Raw genomic sequence first — 21,700 nt, forward strand, 5'->3', positions numbered from 1 at the left:
TGCACGTAAACCAGACATACCAAATGACAGAAAGGTCTATAGTCCTATTCTTATGTTCATGTACTGAGCCACGACAAGTCTCCCAAAGCCTGTCGTCAGCAGCCGGGAAGTTGGCCATATTGAGTAAACTACTATATAAAATAAAAATTTAAAAAATGTATGATTTTCCCCATTTGTAGTTGTGGGCATATATGAACAGCAGCTTTGTAAGTTCTGTTCAGTTGGGTATTGGAGTACCCAAGCAGAGGAATGCAGCGATGCCCCAGGGAGAGGCAGCGTGACCATACAGGAAGCCAGCATGTGGACTGCACTGTGTTACCAATCCTTGGCAGCCACATGGACGAGGAAGGGGTCAGACTGCCAAAGCACGAACGGCATAGTTCGAAAGCAGTCAAGGGTTGCAGGAGGCCATATAACAGGGGTAGAGTATCTGCTTTCATGCAGAATGTCACAGGCATCTCCAAAGGAGGCTGGGAGAGACTTGGAGAGCCTTGGAGAGCCATTGCCCGTTTGGTGTAGACAATACAGAGCTAGACAGATCAATAATGGTCTGACTCTCTATAATGTAACTTCCTATGTCCCTGCAAGGAGGAGTGCAAGAAACATATACAACCTCCATAGGTAGTGAGTGGGAGCAACAAGGAAGTCGGTTAATAACTTCTTAACTCGAAGTCTATAAAGTTATACATTTGTATTTTATGCATGCCACTGACAGAGGGGCACACACTTCCCCTGTGAACTATAACATTCAGAGCACTTTGGGTACCCCCAAAGTCTGTTTTTACCTGCTAGAAATCTTAGCTACCTTTCCATCTAATTTCAGATTCAAAATTCAAACCAGGGAGAAAAGAAAAAGAAAACAAACCTGCTTCCTCCATTTTGACACAAATCCCAGGGATTTAGAGTAGCCACCAGCTCTGATAAAAGCCATTAATAAGGACGATATTGCCCATTAACAAGTACAGAAAAGTGAGAGATTCTACATAATGAAGGAACATGCTACCAAAACCTTTGTCAGGGATGCAGTGAAAAGTTGCCTTCTACTTGTTGTGGAAGGTGATAAGGTTTGCATGCATCATTGGTATTAAGCAGAGGTGCAAAATCCACCTTCCTTCCTAGGCTCTCAGTAACAGGAGAACCTTATCACTGGTGCAATTAATGCTGCCTTTGGCTCATTTCTCTCCCGTGATAAAGTTGCTAGGTCCTTCTACACATTTATATTTAAAACAGGCATTGCTGGCTGACAGATCCTCAATTCCCACCCATTAAACTTGAGTGAATTTCAATATTTATGCAATGAGAGTCTAATATGCCCAGCCTAAGGCAAATATAATGAGGGTAGGAAGTGGCCAAGTTCCCTGGTGTGGTCTTAGCAATGTACTTCCATACTAATCCACTCTAGCTCTGCTATTTAAGAGACATGTCCCTTTCCATAACTCTGGGCATTTTCTCATGTACGGCTTAAATTGCTTCTGAGCCTCTCTTGCACTATTTATGGGAACATGTGATTGGTAATGCAAAGCGGAATTGAGAAGGGAGGGAGGGGCCATAATAGAGCACATGCTTTGGATACCAAATCTCCAAAGTTCAAATCAATCCCTGGCCTCTCTGGCAAGCAGCCATAGGCAGGGGAAATGCCCTAGCCCAAGATGTTGCATAGCTGCCATCAGTCAGCATGGGCAATGCTCGGCCCGATACCTCAATAGCAGGGCCGGCCCACCCTTGAGGCAAGTTGAAGTGACGCCTCAGGCAGCAGGCTCCAAAGGGGCAGCAGATCCTGATGTTGATCTTCCTCCTCCCCTTGTTCCTGATGCAAATCTTCCCTCACCACATCTTCCCTGGTGGGGAGGGGGGCACAATTTTGGGATCTGCCTTGGGTGTCAAAATGTCTTTGGCTGGCCCTGATCAATGGTATAAATCAGTATAAAATTATTCACTTTATAAAACACCCCCCCCCCTCAAAAAAAGAGCCCAAATGTTCATTTGTAGAGATATATTCTTGCTTAGAGGAGATTTTATATCAAAGTGCTTTATTCCTTTGTTACTATTATTTTTAAACACTACCCTTCCTCCTTTTTTATGCTACCCTTCTTCCAAAGAATTCAAGGTGGTGCGCAGTTTACCCCTTCAATTTTATCATGACAACAACCCTGCCAGGTAGGAGTGAGGGAGAGAGAGAAATAGATAATAGCCAAAGGTTACTCATGGATGGATAAGGATTACAGCACAAGCGGGGCTCTTGAACTGCATGCTGCCCTTGGCCTAATTTCATGAAAGTGGGGGGAACCCAAAGGGCGAGAAAGAAGGAAAATACTGGCGGGGGGGGGGGAGGCAAAGTGATGGATAGGGTTGCCAAATGTCTGTAATTTCCCAGACATAGCCGGAATATGGCAGTCAGAAGCAGTGTCCAAGTGGAAATCGCTGAAATGACCGGACGTATGTCAGCCTATGTTGGAATTCTAGATTTTGTTGAATTTCCTTAAAAATAGCTCAACAATTTTTTGTCCAGATTTTCACTTTATGGCAACCCTAGTGATGGAAGGAAGGGGGTGGGATGAGAAGGGGGAGAGATGTTCCTCACCTCTGGATTACAAATTCCACATGTGAAATGCCTTCTGTGTCACACGTGCTATTCCATGCCTGAATGCCCATGTAGCTTATCTGGAACAATTCAAGGCTCTACAGGACACATTGCTAAATGCACTAAAGATGGCAAGTGCGTGTTTAGGTCCCCTACTCCCCATAGCATCTCCCAGAACATAACCACATGTTAATGTCACTGTATTCCCTCCTTCTTCCCCCACCACACACAATGGACTGGCACTAGTGGAATGAGAGGCAGGAAAACACAGAATATCGTTGTCAGTGCTGCCTCTAGGTCCCAGCTCACAGAGGACCAATGCTAGGCTGTGGTAATGTACAAAAGTCTTTATTGAAGTTCAGTTTCCATTTCAAAGCCACAGCGTGCAGCCCTATGTCTTAAACCCTAGATCGGCGAAGTCCCGTCTGAGTCTCCTCCCCTATGACACCAGTTTAAGATCCTAGCCCTGCTCCACCTTTTACGCTGCTCTCTCCTCCTCTGGGTCCTCCTGCCCGCTGGGGCATTGCCCTTTCTGGACTCTTCCGACACTGAGTCGCTTAGCTCCTCCCCCTCCCTCCGGCGGGCTTTAGGACCCGGTTCCCAATCCTCATTCTCTGCTGTCCCGCGCTCCTGTACATTTGAACTTGCCTCTCGCGCCAACCCAGTGACCTTTCTCCTAACCGTTACACTACTTCGGTCACTGCTTCCCTCTTCCGGGACACTGGCCGGATCTGACCTCTCCTCCGTTGTCCGACTTTCTGATGGAGGCGTGGTCAGCCCTGCCTTATCTTCTCTCCCTGGTGGGGAATGCACTGGCCCTGATCCTTGGGACTCTTCCCCCCCACTCTGCTCTGGTCCTGATTTCCAACTACTGCTCTGGGAGTCCCTGCTGCCCCCTTGCTCCTGGGGCGTTCCCCTTGGGAACCCCCTACCCCTGGCCACTGGCGCCCCCTTCTGTGAATCTTCCGATTCGCTGGAGAGGCTCATGGAATCCCTCGGTCCACTGTCCTCTTCTCCTACGCTCCCCTCGGATTCTTCCCCTTCGCTCTCCATCTCCTCTCTTCCCTGTGCCTCTGCTCCTGAGCCCCTGACAATCGTTATATGTTGGGACACCGGTTCTGTTGGTTGAGGAAAGGAATGAAATGCATGGTTGCTATTTTCAGTAACAGTGGCATATTTAGTATAACTCCAGTTCCCACCAGCCCCAGGCAGCATGGCTAATTGTTGAGAATGATGGGCATGGCAGTACAACAGCTATCGGTTACTCATCTGTGCAGCATAACGTCTTGTTTGGACTGTACTTAAACCATGGGTGCCAATGGTCAGTGCGACACAGTAATGAACTGAAATTATTGCATGTTACCACTATGCAAATGCTGACACTATACCAATCTTCTAAAACCAGAGTTTTGATGCTATGATTGACTTCAGATAGGGATTTGTTGCTTCAATTCCACCCCTCCGCTTTCCAGACACTATAATCTAGATTACAAAGTCACCTGCATTTTTAACAATATGGCAGTTTAAAATCTCTCCAGTAAATGCGGTGAACAAAACAGAGCTGAAAGAATTGATACATCAATTTATCAATTCATCAAGGAATTAATTTATGAGCCAAGATCGATTAGTTACAGTAGCCCATTTATCTCAATAGAAGATAACGGAATCCATTGATCTCAAAACTGTGCATAAGACGAACTAATTAGAAGCACCTTTGCCTAATCAGAATGCTTCAAGATAGAGGGCTTCCCAAGAGTCAGGTGTGCCAATTCAGTTTGCCCGACACCCACAAGTCGCACACTGACAATACCAAATACTCCAAATGAAGAGGTTGCTTTAGTTACTATGTGTGTCTCAAATTGACAAAATAAAATATAAACAGATAAAATAAATTCAAAGCAAATTTAAAACCATATAAAACACAAAATTCCTAAAACGCTCAACCAACAGTACAATAGGAGAGACAAGTGCTATCCCACTCCACGGTAGAGCATAACTTCTTAAATCTTGGGTAAATAAAAATGCCTTAGCCTGGTGCTTAAAATGCGACAATGATGGAGACAGGCATTTCACAGATGAGGAGCCACCACTTAAAAAAAGCTTGTTCTTATGCAGTCACTCTCTGCACTTCCCTTCAGTGAAGAAGAAGAAGAAGAAGAAGAAGAAGAAGAAGAAGAAGAAGAAGAAGAAGAAGAGTTTGAATTTGATATCCCGCCTTTCACTCCCTTTAAGGAGTCTCAAAGTGGCTAACATTCTCCTTTCCCTTCCTCCCCCACAACAAACACTCTGTGAGGTGAGTGGGGCTGAGAGACTTCAGAGAAGTGTGACTGGCCCAAGGTCACCCAGCAGCTGCATGTGGAGGAGCGGAGACACGAACCCGGTTCCCCAGATTACGAGTCCACCACTCTTAACCACTACACCACACTGGCTCTCAGTGAGGCACACGGAAAACGGTTTCTGATGAAGACCACAGCATTTGGACTACTAGTAGGATCAGAGCAGGTCGTGACACTGTCCAGAAGGAGTGACTCACACAAAAGCTCTGTTCTGCTTAGCGTCTCTTTCTTGAAGCTCCTTCCAACGATGAATTGCTGTTAATGCGTTTCCACAAGGAAGGCAGTGTCTGCAGACACAGCTGCCCTCCAGGTGAGCTGCAACCTCCAGATCCCCTGCTTTCACTTTTTTTTTTTAAAGTACCTTTAGCACTCAAGATATGAAGCACATTTGTTCTGTTCCCGCCTCTCGGTGATTTTAGCCAATGAATGAAGTCATGGCAATGGCAGGCATTAAGAAAGCAGAGCTAGCCAATTCAACAAAAAAGTGCCTAGAGTGAAAAATCTCTCTACAAAGGAATTGCTTGGTTCATTTTAAGCCTCCCTACCACCCCCTACCACTACCTTAGCAGATAAGTGACTGCTGCCCTGTAGTGTAGCTGTGGATTTTAGCATAGATGTGATTGGGAAGCAATGTACCAGCTCAAAAGCAAAAATTAGCAATGAAGACAGGAGTTTGTGATAGCTCTAACTCAGGTCTTATTTCACATAAGAAAATAAAACAAAAAATCCCTGAATTACTCTACTAATGAAAGTAGAGCCCACCAGTATTATGCCCATATTGCAGGAGGCAGGTCTCAGAATGAGCAAGACTAGGTTTATACCATTCTTGTAAAGTAACACAGGGTATCTATACTGTTCACACTTTACTGGAGAGAGTGGGGAGTTGGAGTAATGTATGGCATCTCTGAGGTATAGTCCAATGCTATTATCCTGGCATGTTGTTCTTTTTAGGGGAAAGCGGGGTGGGGAGTGGGGAAGCTGGCTGTGAAGCTGATTATAGCAGTGGTGCAAGCAATTATGGGCTGCAGAGGATGACAGGAGCCAAGGAAAGAATCGAAGATTTCAGCAGCGAGTGGGAAGATTTCAGGATGCCAGGCCTACTCACAAATGAACAGCAGGTCTACCCGCTGAGAACAACTGAGGGGCAGACCCAGAATACAAGTTTCTCAGAGGCAAAGCTCAGTCACCAGACCTACTAGAAATCTACCTGTCCTCTGATGCTGTTTATATATTTGGAGAGTCTCCCCTGCCCCAGAAAAATTCCACGAAGAATGAAGTTCCTACCACTGAAAGCCCTCAAACTTTAAAGTTTCACGACTGCTGGACAGGTTAGGTTGACTTGCTGGCACTATCAGTAGTTTGCAGCACCACATGGACTTGGCGATAGTAAATGTCCCACTTGCCATTACAATGCTCATTCTACTAAAGAAAAATAGTGCAGACTAGCCACTGATCACAGTTCCAGGGCCACTGGATAGCAAATGATGATTTTACTTACACAGCTGTGCTGTGCTGTGCCAGGGCAGGGCAGAACAATTGTCACTACAACAGCAGCAGAGACACCCCACTGGTGTCTAATTCCCCCCCCCCCAAAAAAAAAAAAATCTGGTATGGTACATCAGGTCATTGGTACAGCCAATGTACATGGAAGGTCATAGTTTCAGTCCCTTGTATTTTCAAGGATCCTCTGGAGAGCCATTGCCAGACAGGGCATACAATACTGAGCTAGACAGACAATGGTCTACTTTTCTCTAAGCAGCTCCCTGTGGTCCCCATCAGCTCTGAAGATTCAGACCCTAATTTCCTGCTTTCACTAAGAAGGGAGACACTTAAGCAGGGGAAGTTCATGAATTAGGCAAGGATATAGCCGATCGCACAAATCAAGCAAAGTACCGCTGGTCTCATGAACTGGGCAGGAAATAGACTTCACACATTACTTTGGCAGCAGTATCTGCAATTTCATGAATCAAGCCATGTTTTAATGCATGAAGCAGTTTCACAAGTTCGTTGTTAACATGCACACAGTTCAAAACACAACCCTCTGACACATCCAAAGGAGTAAGTTGTGTTTGCGGTCAGTTTCCAATTTCTCAGGACCAAATGCTAATTGTAGGGATGCAGTTAAGTGCATTTTTATTTTTATTATTAGGCAAGTAGCCAAGGGGAAGCCTGAACAACCTCTGAACATTGAGGGCGGGGAAATATTTGTCCACCAGAAGCAGATGAGGAATTTCTCTCTATTCTCACTTTTTATTTCCACCTACCTGGGTTGTTGAAAGGTATCAGAGACCCACCTCTCCCTCTGTGTAGTGTTGAACAAGACATGTTACCAAGTGCCAGAACTCTGCAGTGTGTCCAATACCCAGTATTCTTATTTCAGTAAAAAAAAAAAAAGTGCTGCATTCATATTAATAAAAGTGCCATGGGAGCAAGCAGAAAATGACCACCACACCTGAGAATATCAGGCTAGCTTAGAAAGCAGAGTATAGGCTGCATGACCCACCCACCTCCATCCTCCAACACCTTGCCACTGCTCTCTGACTCTCTACAACATCTGCTGCCTGAGGCACTGGCCTTGCTTTGTCTAATGGTAGGGCTGGTCCTGTGTACAGGCTAATATATCAGGATAAATGTGTCAGGTTGGAGTCAAGCAGTTTGACAAGTATCATGCTAGCTATGTTTGCCTGTGAGTAAACTGATTTCAAGGGATGCAGGTGGCGCTGTGGGTTAAAGCCTCAGCGCCTAGGACTTGCCGATCGAAAGGTCGGCGGTTCGAATCCCTGCGGCGGGGTGCGCTCCCGCTGCTCGGTCCCAGCGCCTGCCAACCTAGCAGTTCGAAAGCACCTCCGGGTGCAAGTAGATAAATAGGGACCGCTTACCAGCGGGAAGGTAAACGGCGTTTCCGTGTGCGGCTCTGGCTCGCCAGAGCAGCGATGTCACGCTGGCCACGTGACCCGGAAGTGTCTCCGGACAGCGCTGGCCCCTGGCCTCTTAAGTGAGATGGGCGCACAACCCCAGAGTCTGTCAAGACTGGCCCGTACGGGCAGGGGTACCTTTACCTTTACCTTTAAACTGATTTCAGCGGGACTTAGTTCCAAATAGGTATGTTTAGGAGAATTATAGCCTCTATCAATTGACAGTTCTTTTTAGGGGGAAAAAAACACTTTTGAAAATGTAGGTCTGTTTATTTATTTTTGATTGCTGTGGAATTCCTCCTAGTGGGTTTTTGAAAACTATTTTCTCTCCTTCCTCCTTTAAATGAAAAAGAATAGGATCACTTTGCACTGAGTATTGAAATGAGAGGTCTGGAGCTACTGACTAATTATAGTAGGATTCTCATAAACAGCACCTGTCAGCTCCAACTGTATTATCAAACTGTGATATCCCTATTGATTTTCACGAGCCAAATATTTGCCATGGCTCGTTCCAAGAGGAGATTTGGGACTGAAGTAAATAGCTAGAGCACAGGTTCATTCCTTAAACAAGGGACTATTACTATCTCGCCCATAAGAATGGCCACATATGAACCCGTAACCTAGGTCAGATACTTTAACCCTCCATATTGCCCTTGATTCAAGAAAGAAGATCTAACCCAGCGTTACCAAAATGATGGCTGCTGCTTTCCAGTGATGGCTCCTCATGTGAGCACAGCATCCGTCCATTTATCCCATCTGATCTATCTCAAACTGATCAGATCATGCAAATCATTTCCTGGAAGCTGTAGTTGCTCAGAGGAGAGCATCAACACCAAAACAAACCAGATGGATGTGCAAGATGTATGGGTGTATTTAATGCATCTGATTTTTATTTTTGGTTTTCCTCTTGCTGTGTCTGTGTCTGTGTAAAAAGGTCAAGGGGCCTCAGCAAAGAGGTCTAACACTTCTCTCTGCACCCTGATCCTTTCAAAAAAAAATTCCTCCCTCCCAAGCTGCTGTTTGCTGGGGGTGGAGGAGTTGCCACTGGCACCACACCCTTCGTTCTTACTCTTGCATTCAAGCCCACATCTGGAATGTTAAGCCCATGCAGGGCGAAATGAAGACACAAAGCATCCTTGCCGGCTGGGTGATGATTAGTGGAAGGTGCCATTTTGTTAGCAATGGAAGCATAAGCAATAAAGACAGGCTCCAATGAAGGAGTGGTACCTAGACAATTAGATGTGATGTGGATGTTGCCTCTATTGGCTTTAAAGGTTTTGCTGGCTTTATCTGTGTTTTAATTACATATTTATAATTTTTGTGGGCTTCAGCTGTTTTATCATGCACACCACTTAGAAGAGCTCTTTGATTAAGCAGTTTAAATATGTAGGAGTCTGTGTGGTTGTTGTTTTAGGTTAAGGGTATCTATCCTGGATTTGAGATGTCTATTTTTGTGTATCCTATCATAAAATATTAACAAGAATATAACATTTTTTAGTGTTCAAAGCACTTTCCATACATTATCTCAGTAAGCCTTATGGCAAGTCTGCTGTTCAGTATTATTATTCTCATATTCTGTGTGTATGTGTGAGTGAGGAGGAGGGAGAGAGGGAGATTATTTCTAGTATATTCATAGCTGAAATGTGAACCAGTGGCTTCACGGCTCACACACTTACTCAGAACATTATACCAGCTCTAAGATGTAACTACTTTAATAATCTTTAAATATAAAGACAATGGTTTTTAAAGAGAGTTGGAGGTGATTAGGACAGAGACATCATTCCCTGTGTGATGCACATTCATTTGGTTGAGTCCTCCTAGCACCACCTCTGGTCCAACAGGCTGTGCAGATTTTCAAAAAAGAGCAAAAACCTGAAAATCTGAACAGAGATTGTAGTGGGGCGAATGTTTATATAATCTAGGCAACAGTGCTTCTGTCACAGCATCTTAAACTTGCTAAATTTGTCTCTAGTCTACATGAGTACAGTGGTACCTCGAGTTAAGTACATAATTTGTCCCGGAGGTCCGTTCTTAACCTGAAACTGTTCTTAACCTGCAGCACCACTTTAGCTAATGGGGTCTCCTGTTGCTGCCGCACCGCCGGAGCACAATTTCTGTTCTCATTCTGAAGCAAAGTTCTTAACCCGAGGTACTAGTTCTGGGTTAGCAGAGTCTGTAACCTGAAGCGTATGTAATCTGAAGTGTATGTAACCCGAGGTACCACTGTAATCCTCACAAGTAACAGACAAAAATATGAACTTTCATAGAGAGACAAAAACACAGACTTTCACAGAGTTTTCTGTTCAAGATTCAGACACCAGGTTTGTGTGCCTGTGTGTGTGTTTGGCAGGGGGAGGGCAACTTTCAGTACTGAAGAGGTGGTTTCATTTTTTTGCCAAGTCCTCTCCCCAATTGTGTCTCTTTACTGGACCTTGAGCTGTATTACCTGTACACACTTACCTGGGGAAAAGATCCAACAGAAACAACGGGAGCTGCTTCTAAGGAAACAGGCATGGGACAGGAAATATTATAATAGCCAAAGCCTTCATTCCCCACCCCCACCCCCTGTAGAATAAAAATAACCCAAACTACCTACTTTATAAACACCAGTTTGGCTGTAGAAGAATGAAAACGATGGTGATATGTTTGCACGTGGGTCTACTTTTGGGTACCAAGCCTTTTGCTTTGTTCGGTGCTCCACAGCTAATTCTAGTCACCCTTCCTATAAGTCTTGCCTAAGCTTCTCCGTTACAAGGCTTATTAGACCTTGAATTATGGAAGTGATGCCATAAAGCATCCCCTCAAGAGCAGCTGTCTGCAACAAGAGAGCTCTTCATTACACACAAGAGAAAGAATGATAAGGTTTGAAATTACTCTCTGGCTCATTCAGCCCACCCCTCACCCACCTCTGACTCTTTCCCTCCATTAATCCTGATGAAGCTATTTGGTGCGTGTGTGTGTTTAGCGGTCTCCTTTAAGGAGATGAAAAGCAAGGATAGGGAACAGAAATCTGGCATGGAAGCATCCCTTAAAAACACTGACGAGAACCATTGGTTCACCAAACTTCTCCAGATTCCTCAAATGGGATGCCAAAGTTAAAATACGTCAAGTTAATACCAGACTTCAATATTTCGCCAACACTAGTTTCAGTTTTACTTGGAAAGGCATGGAAAACTATATATCCTCAGGCTTTTCAGTGGAGGAAATAGACACAAACTAGATCAGCTCAAATTGTCCTTTGCTGTCAGTTGCCTGTGATGGCGACAGACTCAGCAGCAAAGGGGAAGAGGTTACCCCACCTGCTTCATTCCCAGCAAAAAATAATGCAAGCAAGAGGAAGAGCACTCAGCCACAACTGAAAAGGCCCTGAAAGTAATTAATTTGGAGCAGTATTTTGAGGGAAATTAACTGCGGGCAAATGAATGGAAAAGGAACTGATTTGAGGGGTCTTCCGAGGTGGGGTGCAAAATCAGTTGAAGAATGTATCTGGGGGTTTGGTTAGAAAATTTGTTGGCTTGCCTTCTAGGTCATTCAGAATCTATTTTTCCCCCATCTATACATATAAATTAGGAATTGCAGTTTTAATGTAAAGTTGTGCCCATGAGCCTGTTCCCTGTACCCTGCAACACCCTCAGGTCACAACCTTAAGTATATGTGTAAACAACTGCCCAGCTGACAGTAATAACACTTTATAATTAGTTGGGATTGGGAGCTATCAAAAAAGCATGCAGCAAGCATTCTAAACTGGTCTAGATTCCAAGGTTTGGGGCAAAGCATGGCTGGTATGAATTCTGTTTACACTAAGTGGGAATAAAAATGTTTTGTTTTATAGATGTTCGCTTTTGGCGATGTAAAAACTCAAGGGGAATATCTTTCTCTGTATGCACAGTGGGACTTTATTCTTGCTCTCAACCTTCTGACAGCCTCAGAATTCCAGTAATTGCCAGAGCTAACATCATTCTTCATGCAGTAGTGCTCCAGAGGAGATGTCTAATGTTTCAACCATGAACGTCCTTCTCCTGCCCCAATTCCAGTTTCTCACACCTGGGATAACAGCACCTTTTGCTATCACTGAGGCCAATTTCGATAAATTAATTTGCACTGGACTGGATTGATTGGCTCATGCATGCAAAAATATCCGAATGTTATGGTTGACAGTGATCCTTTCACCCAATGTGAAATTAATTTCTAGGTCTATTACACACAACATTTGGGAGACCAATACTGGGTTTGTGCTCTGTATATGGGAAATTAGAACTAGCTGTGACCAAGTTTGAACAAGACTGAGACATTCCACTTCAGTCATGGAGGGGCATGCTTTTCCTCAATAGTTATGCTATTTGCCTGTGCTGGAAAGCAGTGTGCTTATTTGATAGCAACAGTGTTAAAAAGCATAAACACTAAATCAACTATTATGGAACGGCAACGGCCTTTTCTATTTTTCCGCCCGAGATTAAGATATAGCATGCAGAGAGTCAAAATGCATTTGGTATCTTGCTATTCCAATCGCTGGGTATATTAACCAATTATCATGTCATACAGTACTGTGACTTAAGACACTTGCACCAAGTCACCTTCAATTCCTTCGCTTTGCAAGATATGCTTACATGTATTAGCTGTTCAGCAACAGCAGTTGTTAAAAAATTACTAGTTTAGTTTAATAATGATATTGGAAAGCTGTTACTTTTAATTACAAGGAAACTCAGAAGGAAGCGATTTGAGGAAGTCAACCAAGATGTTTAAAAGGTTGGATTTGTGAAGAATTAAGTTTGTTGTTATTGTTTATCTGTTTATTGTTCCCTTTTTCTTTTTTTCCTATTTTTGTGTATCATTTTGCTTTGTGGTTTGTGTTATCGTGAAAAATCTAATATATATATATTTTTAAATTGCATGGAAGCCTTTCCCCTAAGCAGGAATCCGTCTCATACCAGGGCATACTATTTGGTCATCTAACTCAGTATTGTATGTCTGTCAGCCGATCATCACAGTCTCAGGCAGAGAGGTCTTTCCCATTGTCTGGAACCTGATCTTTTTACCTGCAGATGCTAGGAATTGAATCTGGGGTGTCAAGGAGATGCTTTGCCCCCAAGTCACAGGCACTGGCTATAGTTCTGCACTGATGAATGGTTCTCCTCTTTGAGGAGAGTCATTCAGAAGTCCAAACATGAAGATCTGGACAGGACCTGCCTTACTATGAATCAAGGTGCAGCAGATTTTGGCAGCGGATTTCAAAAGGCCGCCATGTCCCAGTCTCCAGTTTCTCTTGCAGGAATCTCAGCTAAAGCATCCATGAAAGATGGCCATCCAACCTCTGCTTAAAAATATCCATGGAAGGAGAGTCCATCACCCTTCATGGAATCTGTTCCACTGTCGAACCGCTCTTCCTGTCAGAAAGTTCTTCCTGATTCCATGAACCCATCCCTGTACTTCTTTGCAACATACATAGTTCAGCAGCTCAGAAGCTTTGGGAAAACTAGGAATAAAACAAGAAGATTGGAGACTGGATTTGGAGACCTACCTCCTAAAGGTTTGCACTCTCAGTTTCTGAAGAGGCATTTGTCTTATCTGCATGGCAGGGTGTTTTGATTTTTGAGAAATGGAGAAACAGCCTGCTCACCTGGAAATAATCCTCAGCCCAGAATATCTTTTCTCACCCTAGCAGTGAAAAACCCAGCAGGCTTGCTGGGTTCAAGCACACCTTTTCAACCACTAAATAGCAAACACGGCAAAGCAGGTAGAATTGTGGGAAACACTTCCATGCCCTTTAATTGTTGCACTGTATCTTGTAGTCCTGTTGTTTAGCGTAGCTTGGGAAGGTTTGCATCAAGGCAAGCAATTGCTGCAAAGATGATTTCCATTTGGCGACAGCAGTTTGACAGCTAGTGACTCTTCTCATTATACATTGTGTGTGTGTGTTGTGGAAGGAGAATTGTTTGTGCACTTGCCTAAAACAATTCCTGGGGTGGTGGAGAATCTGAATGGAGGTAGGTTGTTTTTTTCAGCAACTTTGCAGACACAAATTATGATATGAAAGTGGTTTCCTCCCAACAGGTGCTAGACCAGTCATATGCGCACAAACTTACATGTATAGTTTATAGTCTTTTTGAATTATGGTATACAGCCTTGAGACTGATGCTGGAGGAAGACTGATGCATAGAAACATTTTAATAAATGACACAAGGACACTTTACCAAATTTTTGTGCAAGGGCTTTAAATACTTAATTTACCTTGCTTATCTGGACAGAATGGACTGTAAATATTTCTAGGTTTCGCCATCTAGTTTTTGTTGTTGCTGTTAAAGATGCACAGAAATAATTCATCTACCTATGCAACCAGAATAGTGGTTATTAAGACACTTGCAGAACAATCCTATTCATGCTTACTCAGAAGTAATTCCCACAGCATTCAATGGAGTTTACTCCCAGGCAAATGGCACCTAGACTTGCTCTTGATGCATTACACCCAAAGGCCACAACCTGCATAGAGTTAGGAACCCTTAAGGTATCTATCTGATTTCAGCGGGCTTAAACATGCCACACTCTGCTTTGAACCATGATCCAGCACAAAACTGCCTCCACCAGCTCCTCTAGAGTAAGTGCAACCTGGAAGTGTGTTGGGAAATTATGTGGTCCCTTATTTTTCAGGATCAGTTAGTTCAGCCTTGGGAAAACATGCACACCATCTACTGAGCGAACTATAACAGCTGTAATGTTCCGTGTGAATGTACTCTTGGTCTGTGTTGTTAGCTCTCCCTAATGCAAAACGTAAAAATAAAAATAAAATAAAATGTCGCTTTCAGCCACTGTGTTAAGAGCATGAGGAAGAAAAGATGGAAGAGGCTCAGTAAAAAGCGCCACCTGGAGGCTTAATTCAAATTCCACACCTGACAAAGTGGAGTTATGAAAACTTGTTCCATAATCAGGGTGTGGGTCTTTTAAGATGCCATAGGACTCACTCTCATTGTCCACCCCCACCCCCAACCACAGAACCTTTAGCACCCCAAACACAGCACAGTTCTGTTTCGTTCAGACCTTCGTAATCTCGTTGCTGCCCTGTTGATTTACACAGGAATGCTGGGCTAAGTCCACAACAAAACATCACAGTATTCATTATAGGAAGTGATATCTATCACACATTATGTGTAAAATAATAATTACTTTTGAGAGGATCACTAAGAAATTTTACTTTTCTTTTTACAAAACAAATTGTATGGAGGGAGACAATCTCTCTTATAGCGTACAGTGGTACCTCGGGTTAAGAAAATTCGTTCTGGAGGTCCATTCTTAACCTGAAACTGTTCTTAACCTGAGGTACCACTTTAGCTAATGGGGCCTCCGGCTGCCGCTGCTGAGCGATTTCTGTTCTCATCCTGAAGCAAAGTTCTTAACCTGAGGTACTATTTCAACTCTTGAGTTGGAATCTCCTTTTTTGTAACTTGAAGCCATTGGTTTGAGTCCTGTCCTCTGTGACAGCCCTAAAATATCTGAAGACGGCTGTCATAGCTCTTCTCAGCCTCCTCTACTCCAGACCAAACATACTCAAGTCCCTCAGCCATTCCAGACCCAGAACCTTTGATCATCTTGGTTGTACTCTAGGCACTCCAAGTGTGGTCTGACCAAGGCAGAATATAGTGCCACTATTACTTCTTTTGCTCAGGACACTAGACTTCTATTGATGCAGCCTAGAATTACATTAGCTTTTTGTACTGCTGCTGCAACACACTGTGGACATGTTAAGCCTGGGGGTTCTGCTAAGACCCCTAGATCCTTTTCACGTGTAATACTGGCAACCCATTGCATATTTTTGTAGCTGGCTATTCTTGCCTAAGTGTAGAACCTGGCATTTGTCCCCTATTGCAATTCATGTTACTAGTTTTGGCCCAGTTCTCCAGTCTGTTAAGCTCATCTTGAGTCCTGATTCTGCTTTCTCCCAGTTTGGTGTCATCTGCAAATTGGATGAGCATTCCCTCAACTCCTCCTCCTGTCTCACATAGAGAGAACTAGAGCAAGAGAGCAAAAAAGGTTCATGCAACACTCACATCCACACACTCATAGATATTCAAAAAGCGCATGAGGGGGCTGTAGAGCCTTTAAGGCTAACCCTGGCCTCTGAAGGACATGTGCACCTTCACCAGCAACTTCCTTTGTTAACCTCAACCTACCAAGTTTCACAGATCTCATGCATGAATAACCACCAGTTTCCTTGCATGCATCACATTCTCGCACATACTTTGACCAAATCCCATTCACACACACAAGCATATGCCAGCTAACATCATCATAACCGCCTCAAGGCCTTGTAATTGTGGGTTCACCTCAGCAGTAATTTATTTGCGTGTTTGTTTAGTAATAAAAGCACTTACAGAGCATCCTTCATTGGGTACCCATACCAGGGAGGAACACAGCAACAGCACTGCTTTAGGGGGCTACATTCCCTTGTAGGAGCTGCTTACCAGTGGTGGACAGGGGTCAAGAGACACAGGCTCTGCTGAGTTTTTCCTTTGCACTCATTGCTTTTGTTTATGACTGCCAAATTCAATCAGTTTGTCTCAGAGGAGCCATCTTCTCAAGATGACTGAGGGGGCCCGACCCGACATCCTGACGTTGCAAGATGTCTTGACGTCACATGTGCAATGTTGGGAGGAGCCAGGGGGCGGAGCCAAACACCCTCTGAACATTGAGGGGGCCTGGCCAAAAGTGCCTTGGCCACTAGGAGCTGGTGCCTATGGTTTATTTTTTGATAGGTAGCATAATATAATATATGTAACTTATATGGGTTGGGTGTTCGCCATCTTGGGGAGCTTTTTTTTTTTAAAAAAATAAAAATAAAACAAATAAAACAAGACTGGATGCAAAATCTGAAAATGCATTAGGAAATAAAGAGTTTGCCCCCGACTTGGGAGCCTTAGCAAATATGCTTGCCCACCTGCAGACTGAGATGGTACAGTCCCCAGGGGAAAGTACCACACACAGAGAGAGACCTCTCCTTGAGTTAATTAATTGGTTTAGATTTTTATCCCACTCTCTCCCAGAGGCACGGGGTGTCTTTCAATTTGAAAGCCAATTCTAGAGAGGGAGATAGAAAGAAACAAGCACAATGTTTTCAATTCTTAAAACTTTTTTTCCCTTTAGGAAAAATAAATACAAAACCTAACCACAGAAACAACCCATTGAGAACGTTAAAAAGAGACTGCTGGATCAGGCCAATGGCCCTTTCATAGTCCAGCATCCTGTTCATAGTCCAGCAAGCAGGGCCTGGGAGCCACAGCAATCTCCTCCTATGCAGTTCCCAGAAACTGACACTCAGAGGCATGCTACCTCCAGCAGAGGAAGGAGCACATCCCCACCACAAACAGCAGCCATTGGTTGCCTGATTCTGCAGGCATCAACCTAATCCTCTTTCAAAGCCATTCGAGTTGGAGGCACCACTGCATCTGGCGAGAATGGCCCCCATCGTCGTGACTACGGTATGTGCTGCATGAAGGAGTACTTTCTTCGGTGTGTGCCGAATATCCCGACATCCAGCTTCATCGAATGCCTACGGGTTCTAGCGTTGTGGGGGTGGAAAGGAAACTTTTCTATAGCCACTTTCTCCACGTTGCACATATTATGCATACCTCTATCATTCCCCCTCTTGCTCGTCTTTTCTCTAAAGTTCCCAATAGTTCAGTTGGTTAGAGCGCAGTGCTGATAATGCCAAGGTTGCAGGCTCAATCCCCATATGGGGCAGCTGCATCTTCCTGCATTACAGGGGGTTGGACTAGACAATCCTCAGGTCCCCTTTGAACTCTACAGTTTTATGAAATGTTGTAAGCTCTCCCTCAAAGGGGAGCTGCTCCATCTGCTTGGTCATTTTGGTTGCCTTTTCCCAAAACTTTTCCAGCTCCACAACACCCTTTCTGCTCACTTCCATTCCTTTCCCAACAGCGTTCGGTCCCTCTCTCCAATCGTCTGCTTCAACCTGCTCAGGGAAGGAGATCAACACCTCCCCATCTCTGTCCCTTCCGCAGGAGTGACATGTGTCCCTTCCCTCCAAGCTCAAGAACTTGATTGACGAGAGAAGCACAAGAGCAGGTGAGAGCACAACAATTAAGCCATCAATCAGCCTGTGACAAGCAGGGAAGGCAACGGCTGCAAACAGTCTGAACACCAGTGTTTTTATTCTATGTCGCCTCGGGCACGTATGCACCGCCAATAGATAGATCATCATTTGTAAGGACAACATCTGGGGTGCCTCCCAGACTGGCAGTGTTTTGCAGGAGGGATTCAAACGCACATTGCAGCTTAATGGTTTGAGTATTTCCAAGTGGATTAAAGCACTCTGTCGCCTTCGTGCGGCAAATTCACTTTTAAAAACCTGCTTTTTGAAAACTGGACTTTTTGCGGTTTGGAAAGTGGTGGAGAAATGCATTGACGGGCAGATGTGTGACCTCTCTTCAAGTCAGACAGGATGGGTGTTCATTATTATGTAGCCTCTCTATAAACAAATCAGAATAAAGACTAGCCATAGTCTCACGGTAAAGGTAAAGGGTAAAGGGACCCCTGACCATTAGGTCCAGTCGTGGCCAACTCTGGGGTTGTGGTGCTCGTCTCGCTTTACTGGCCGAGGAAGCCGGTGTACAGCTTCCGGGTCATGTGGCCAGCATGACTAAGCCGCTTCTGGCAAACCAGAGCAGCGCACAGAAAGGCCGTTTACCTTCCCACCAGAGTGGTACCTATTTATCTACTTGCACTTTGATGTGCTTTTGAACTGCTAGGTTGGCAGGAGCAGGGACTGAGCAACAGGAGCTCACTCCGTTGCGGGGATTCGAACCGCTGATCTTCTGATTGGCAAGTCCTAGGCTCTGTGGTTTAACCCACAGCGCCACCCGCGTCCCAAGTAGTCTCACAGTACCACTGCAAAAGCTTAGCGCAAGAAAATCAAGAGGGATGCTGAACGATCTGGTCCCCCGCAAGAATCCTTGGCATTTGCACCATTAAAAGGGAGACATTAATGTTTGTCAGTTGCTTAAGCATTATGCAGATTAGTTAACACGCCCTGGCATGCCGGCTTGGCCCACTCTTGCAAAAACACAGTTATATCCTCCTTCGCATAACTGTGTGATAAATTAGGCAACTTCCGAAGAACTTTGTTCCTTTTTCCAATGTAGTCCAGCAGAGCAAAAGCTTGCCTAATCGGGTGCTACACTCCTTCACCATCTGTTTGGGAGCTAATTATGGATGCAAAAAAGAAACGTGCTTTACAATTGCACCCGTAAAAAAGCTGTAAATGATTTAGGCGCATGCATATGCTCCCTGCAGAATTCAGCATGCATCTGCGGCTCCTTCTCCTCACGTTACAGACACAAATCAAGGGGAAAGTACCCAATGCTGACTAGCAGAATGTCCCTTGGATAGCAATCCCCCCCCCCAAATCCGTTCCAACTTTCATCTTCTTGGGAATGGTAAACAGGGCTGCCTTGAAATGATCCATTTGACTGCATTTTCTTCGCTTTGCTTTTCAAAACCGTTCACCAGCATCGTGTAAACATTGCCCAAATCATTCCAGAGAGCAGACAAAAGGAAACCAGAACCTGGAAGGCTGAAGGTGACTCTGCAGCTGGGCCAGCGAGATTTCAAAGCAGTTCCCTTCACGCATCCTTATTCCCAAGGCTGGAGAAGATAAGCAACAAAATACCAAGTGCCTGATGCCCAGGGACACCCCCCCACCTGCCTCTTAATGCTCATGGAAGCAGTTGCAGTATCTGTTTTCTGCTAAAACAGGTGGGAATAACTCACCCTACAGTTACCAGAGTCAATAGCTATAAGACTTATTGTTTAGGTTGGTCCTGCAAAGCTTCTGAATGCCCAGCTGAAGGGAACCCATCAGAAACAGACAATGACCACTAAGAGCTCAAAATCTTTGGTTCTCCCTGGTTGTCTGGGGTTGCTAAGAGAGGACACACCACCAACCACTGTCCCTACCATACTACAGGACACGATGGTTTAGGCTTGGCGTGGTGGTTCTCAAGATGCATGTTTGTGGGGGCTGTTAAACACATGCTTAAAACTCCTTCCACAGAAATCGGTGGGAACTGAAAAGTGATGGACTTTCATAGATGGATCATATTTGGGATAGCTCAGTTTGTAGAGCATGAGACTCTCAATATCAGGCTCATGGGAGGAAAGGTTGGGCAAAAGATTCCTGCATTGCAGGAGGCTGGGCTCAATGACCCTTGTGGTCCCTTCTAACTTTATGATTCTATGACATTCTAAGATATCCAAAGTGCTTTGAAATGTTGTGATTTTGAGGTCAGGGTCACCAGCTATTATCTACTGGTTTGAAAGTGGCTACCAATAGTCTTCCTTCCACCTTGAAACTGCAGATAGACCTTGGAAGCGGATACATGCCTATCGGTCTCACTAAAAAACAGCTTGTTGCGAGCGATATCTATAGTAGGTAAAGTTTAGTTCAAAGTCACTATTCTTAAACAGAATAATGTGAGTTAGATGCTGCATCATTAAGCAGCATGAAAAGGAGGGAACAGGGAGCACTGACAAGGAAATTTATGCTGCCGTTTCAGGATTCTAGCATCACGGATGTGGTCTGAAAGACTGATGCGAAAATAAAATCAGAATATTTAATTTTCTCTCACATCTCAGTGCAGGAAGGAATGAGACTTGAATGTTTTCTTTAAAAAGGTTAGCAGGCTTGAAGCCATCTTGAACTTTTTACCTTGCTCTTCTGAAGGCTAGAAATAAGTACATATTTCAAGCAAATCAAATGTTTGTGTACATTGCCACTCAGTAATTCATTTCCTCTAACAGCCTGTGGAGTCTCAGATGCAAGTGTTAACTTCTCCACCCAGCCACCCCGTCTCAGACATTTAGCCTTAAGACCTTTTCACTCTTACGCAACACTTTTTCAAAGATGTTCAGTTGGGAAAGGATGGCAGAGCTCCGATACCTTCGACAGAGAGGCAGAAGAGTTTTGGCAGCTGCTGCTTTGACCTGTAGAGATGGGAAAAGCTGTGCCAAGATGACTTCCTCATCTCTGCAAAAAGATGCAGGAGCCTTGCCTGTCTTTGCACCAGGTTGCCTTAACTTGCTTTGTTTCTCTTTCCATTATCTGCCACTTGCATTTTGTATGCAGGAGAATATTTCTGTGGACACTGCCATCAACCTCCAATTCTCTAATTACAAGGTAAGATTCTACCCCAAAAAGTCCACTAAACACTCAAGTCTACCTCTCAATTTCATATTAAGAGCAGTTCTCTATGAGTGAGATTAGACCAGCTGCTAAGGTTAGTTTGGGAAGCAAACTCAATGCCTTGCTACAAGCACTTTCTACGAAAGTACCTTATTACTGTAAGACCTTCATCCACTTTATCTAAGGGGAAATGAACTATCTGACCTTTTGGGGAATCAGGCTTGCTGTAAAAGACCTCTTTCTTTCACGTATAGTTGCAAAAACTGAATTTATGACCCGGAAACAGTGACAGGCTGGAAGTGCTCAAAAGCAATCCAGGAGGTCACTGCTGTGTTGGGAACCCCAACATCTAGAAAGCCATGGGTTCATCGCCCCTGGGCAAAGCCTCTTGACAGAATTAGGCCAATAGACCTTCTTTAAAAAGGAGTTTCATGGTTAAGTCTCTACTACAGAAAAGGTCCTGTTCTTAGCAGAGACTGCAGGCAGTGGGGTACAGAAATGGCCCTTGTGGTGGGGTGGAGTTGCCCTCCCAACACTTGTATTGACACAGATGACCTTGCTAGTGTAGCAGCAGATTGGAGGCAAGGGTTGGGCTTCCTAGGTACATCAGTGGGAGTGCCAGATCAGGGCTGCACAGCAAACCAATCTCACTGCTGCCCTGGCCTGGTATGCTGCAGGG

This window comes from Podarcis cretensis, assembly GCF_951804945.1.
Source record: "Podarcis cretensis genome assembly, chromosome: 5".
Lineage (NCBI taxonomy): Eukaryota > Metazoa > Chordata > Lepidosauria > Squamata > Lacertidae > Podarcis > Podarcis cretensis.